At 35.6% G+C, this 5324-nt stretch overlaps 1 pseudogene; it reads right to left on the bottom strand.

Moving 5' to 3' along the window:
• Window positions 1-3125: 3125 nt before the first annotated feature.
• LOC149260074 (cytochrome c-type biogenesis protein CcmE homolog, mitochondrial pseudogene) lies at window positions 3126-4569 on the bottom strand (annotated as a pseudogene).
• Window positions 4570-5324: the final 755 nt, after the last annotated feature.

The raw sequence follows: 5324 nt of genomic DNA, 5'->3' as shown, positions 1-5324 counted from the left end.
AAATGTGGTGGCAGATGCACTCTCAAGAAAGGATGAGGATGTGGAAGCATTGTTGTGCACCATTTCTATTGTCCAACCAGATTGGATAAACGAAGCAAGGGAGGAATGGAAGAATGACAAAGAAGTGTGGGCACTTATTCGAAAGTTACAACAAGATTCTAGTACGTCTGATACATTTAGCTGGCAAAATGATTTGTTATGGTACAAATATCGCTTATACCTCTATAAGAATTCCCAGCTAAAACGAGAGATTCTTATGGAATTGCACACTTCTCCCTTAAGAGGGCACTCAGGATTTTTAAAAACTTACCACAGGGTTAAGAAGGAATTTTTTGGGATGGCCTTAAATCAGATATTCAAAAGTTTGTGGCGGAATGTTTGTTTTGCCAACAAAATAAAGTTGAAACAATTAAGACACCGGGTCTATTACAACCTTTATCCATTCCAAGCCAATGTTGGGAGGAGGTTTCAATGGATTTTATCATAGGTTTACCCAAGTCTGATGGAAAGAGTGTCATCATGGTGGTAGTTGACAGACTTACCAAGTATGCACACTTTTGTGCATTATCACATCCATTTAAAGTCAATACAATTTCTATTGCATTTATGGAAACAATTCAAAAGCTACATAGAAACACAAAGATTATTGTAAGTGACAGAGATCCCATTTTCACTGGAAATTTTTTGACAGAATTATTTTCTTGTCTTGGTACTCAGTTAGCTCATAGCTCATCTTATCATCCTCAATCTGATGTGAAAACTGAGATAGTAAACAAATGTTTGGAAGGGTATCTTCATTGCTTTGTATCTGATAAACAGACACAATGGGTCAAATGGTTGCCTCTGGCTGAATGGTGGTATAACACTTCCTTCCATACAACAACAAAAATGACCCCATTTATGGCACTTTATGGGTATCAACCACCATCCATCACATCATAAATAAGAGAAAATTCTAAGGTTCAGGTAGTGGAACATCACATCAAACATCAACAACAAGTCCTCCAACTCTTAAAGGATAACCTCGTGTTGGCATAGAATAGAATGAAACAACAGGCAGATCAACATCGCAGTGAAAGAAGTTTTAATGTAGGTGATTGGGTGTTGGGCTCCAAAAATGTCATACAAATATCACTCATTACCATACATTTTTCACCTATGCTTCCATTATATCACTCACTATTCACCACCTTGTCACTCCATTTTCCCTACTATTCACCATTAATGGGTCTCATTTATATTTTCCAAATATTGTTTATTTTTAAGCATTTTTGAGAGAAATTCTTGATTAAATATTAGAAAATAATATATTTTACTTTATATATGGAAAGTGGGTTGTTTTTGTGACATGTGTAGGTTCTAAGGAAGCTTCCAAGACACCTTTATGTGGCCTTGAAGGATCAAATTCGAATTTGAGAAGATAAACCTCATGAAGAAGATCATGATCTCATGGAGAAGATCAAGGACAAAAGGGGGTTATGTGTCTAGATGGTTGACAAATGTATGGAACTAAAGAGAGATTAGTGGATCATCATTATGAGTTTGTTATCTCATCCCATTGTATAAATAGGAGTACCTCCTCCATTCCAAAGGGAGGACTCTTGGAGCACGTATCCAACTTATGATGGAATAGAATAAAGCTTCATTTTACATAAATTTCAATTATATAGTTTTAGATATAAGTTGTCTTAGCGTAGTAAATGGAATAATTTGTCACTTCGTTCTTAAGAGAATTGAGCTCACTCTAAAAGGATGAAAGAAACATTTTATTTCATAATAGATCTTATTTCATTTAATTGCTTAGATGTTTGAGGATTTGTTTGTGATTGATGAATGAGTTTTAAATCTTATCAGCATATGAGGGGATAACCAAGGGTCTAAGTTAGGCTCTCTCTCCATTTGATTTGCATGATAATTGAAATTCATTCTTTTGCTTTTATGTTTCAAGTATCATATGAGGGGATAACCAAGGGTCTAAGTTAGGCTCTCTCTCCATTTGATTTGCATGATAATTGAAATTCATTCTTTTGCTTTTATGTTTCAAGTATTTCATTTCTTATGCTTATGAATGAATCTTAGTTTAGTTTGGATTAGTATATGAGGGGACAATCAAGGGACTAAGTTAGTCTTTCTCTCTATTTGAATCTAAACAATAATTAAAGTTCATTCTCTTGTCTTTATTTCAAGTTTCTGGTTTTATGTAATCAATGATTTGTCTATGATACTGTAGGGAAGGACAACCAGGACCTCCTTAATTAGGAGCCTCTTCCCTTGCATATTATATTGAATCGTAAATAATTTAGTTAGACATAGATTTAGTTGCCTACTCCTGCATATATTTTGCTGGCACCATCACAAGCTTACGAGCTTCCCTGGTTGATAATTTAATGAAAGAAATTTAAGCAAATAAATTGCCCAACATTTTGGCGTCGTTGCCGGGGATGGTGCTAAGGGATTAGGCATTAGGAATTTAATTCAGTACTAGTATTTTTCTTTAGAAAAACTAACTTGTGAAACCTGGTGACAGCAGGATCTTCACAAAGGAGTTCAAGTTTGAGTTTTCTGATGTTTTAGTATTTAGTTAGTTTTAAATTCAGTTTTTTTAAAACCCCCCTGCATAAATAAAAACAAATCAAGCAATTTGTATGCTCTCTTCCTGTTCTTCGTGCGATCAGGAAGATCAGAAAATGTATTGATTTATTCTAAATAAAAATACTCTTGCGGGAGAACTAATCTGCAATGCGACAATAAAGAATTTTGTGAATGAGTGAAAAATCATCTTAATTTTTTTTTAAGATAAAACTTAATCTTTTTAAATTTTAGTTTTTTTTAAATAATAAAAAATTAAAAATCAAAAATTAAAAATTCCCATGTAATAATATATATATATATCTATATATACATATATATATATATATATATATATCTATATATATATATATATATATATATATATATATATATATATATATATATATATATCATATATATGTTATTATTATTATTATTATGATTAAAAAAGAAATTGTTGACTTTCATTCTTTTGTTTTTTATAAGATAGAAACCAGAGCGATACACCGCATCTATTCATCAAAGGGAAGCTCATTTGAATTATCCCATGCACTAAAAGGAGGCGATTTATTATATAAAAAATAGGTCAAGAATGAACTTGCTCGGACTCTTGGAGCTGTGAATTCTGAAGCTGAGGCTGAGGCTTGGCATGAGCGGCTTCAATTGCAGCCCGGTTTTTCTCAATGGCAGCAGCAACTTCTTTGGGCATGTATTTCTCGTCGTGCTTTGCAAGGACATCGATGGCAGAAAAATAGTAGTTGTTGCTTCTCGCCTTTTCCGACGCAACATGACCGACCGACAGGGGACGGAAGGATTCAGTGCTGCTATTTTCCGACGATGAAGAAGTAGAAATGGGGCGGAGAAAGCCCTCGACGACAACGGAGTGGCCTTCTCTGAAGAGATCAGGCACTATCCCCTTGTGGCATACCAGAACGTCGGTGACCAGATTTGTGACAACGAACTCCATCTTCGGGGTCGAGGCTGGCTGCACCACGCTCCCTTCTAGAACGAGGCCACCGAGGCGGAATTTGTTCTTGGACGGATCACTCCTGAAGGGGAGGAAGGCATTGATGCTAGCGAGCTTACAAGGGAATGGTACCAATTGTTGTCAAGGGTAATCTTTGATAAGGGTGCTTTGCTATTTACAAATGTTGGTAATGAAGCAATGTTCCAGCCAAACCCCAATTTTGTCTACCAAACAGAGCATCTTTCATACTTCAAGTTTATTGGGAGAGTGGTTGCAAAGGCTTTGTTTGATGGTCAGCTTTTGGATGTTCACTTTACACGTTCATTTTACAAACACATTCTTGGAGTCAAAGTTACTTATCATGACATCGAAGCTATTGATCTAGATTACTATAAGAATTTGAAGTGGATGCTTGAGAATGACATAAGGGATATGCCTGATCTTACGTTTAGCATGGATGCAGATGAAGAGAAAATGATATTGTATGAGAGGGAAGAGGTTACTGACCATGAACTGATTCCTGGTGGTCACAATATCCGAGTGACTGAGGAAAATAAACATGAATATGTTGATCTTGTTGCAGAGCATCGACTCACAACAACAATACGTCCTCAAATCAATGCTTTCTTGGAGGGCTTCAATGAGTTGATTCCAAAAAACTTGATTTAAATACATTCTGAATGTATTTCGACATTAGCTCACTTCCCTTTGCACCGATGTTTTCTCTTGCATGATGTCTTTACCTCGATTTTTGGCTTTCGTTCTCATTCTCCCTCTTCATCCACAACCAGCTTGAGCTTCATGGTGAAGAATCTAAATCTGTAGCTGTGTTTTGTCTGAAAAACAGAACCCGACTTCTTATCAAGCATCAACTCCCAGATTTAGCCATCATCAGATGTCTTCACATGATCACTTGCATACAATATCTGAAAATCGTCATTGAAGATCTGAATGGCGGCATTGACCTCTGATTGAAATGACGCCACTAATAACATCATAGAAGCCAATGCGATTGGGATTATTCGAGCCATCTTCTTCACCGTGACTGACTGAATTAACCCTTCCCTCGAGCAGACCTCCTTTTCTGGATTTGGAGACAAATTAGTGGGTAGCTAATAAGTGTAAAGACGACCCAAGCGGCGGGGCATCCTCAACGAACAGTGCAGCAGGCATGTTACACTTTCTCGAAGTTCGCAGTTGAAGTTATTGGAAGCCTAAAACATCAGTAGCTATCGAAGAATGTTGCCATTTTGCACTGAAGGATCTTGCAAGGACTTCGGTTATTCAATCCACTCCAAGAACGTTGTCAACAATTGTACCTGCGGTTTCCGTTTCATTTGCTGAGATGGGGCAAATGCTCAATCCATCCAAAATCTTCATATGCCTGCAATCCTGTTTTGTTTTGCATTTCTTTTGGTTTGTTTTGTATTTTTAGGTTTATTTTGTTTTCGATTTGGTTATACTATGCGTTAATGTTTGTTATTATAATTATATTAATATATTAATCTAATTATAATATGTTATAATATGTTATGTTTGTTATGTTATTTGTATTAATATGTTAATATATTAATTGTATTAATATATTAATATGTTGTTATAATTGCCCACGGGGATTTGGATTGACGGTGAATGGGTGCGCTGTTAAGGCACTCCTTGCGATAGGTCACTGGTTCAAATCCCCCGTGGGTACTTAGGTTAGTCTTAATTGGAAAAAAAAAATATATATGTTGTTATAATAGTTTTAATATGTTATCTTTTTAATTATAATTTGTTGTATATATTT

This window comes from Pinus tabuliformis, chromosome 6, assembly GCF_031772625.1.
Source record: "Pinus tabuliformis cultivar Carrire ecotype Pingquan chromosome 6, CPIR1, whole genome shotgun sequence".
Taxonomy (NCBI): domain Eukaryota; kingdom Viridiplantae; phylum Streptophyta; class Pinopsida; order Pinales; family Pinaceae; genus Pinus; species Pinus tabuliformis.
Note: the sequence above shows the minus strand (reverse complement) of the source record. Positions and strands in the feature narration are given on the sequence as shown.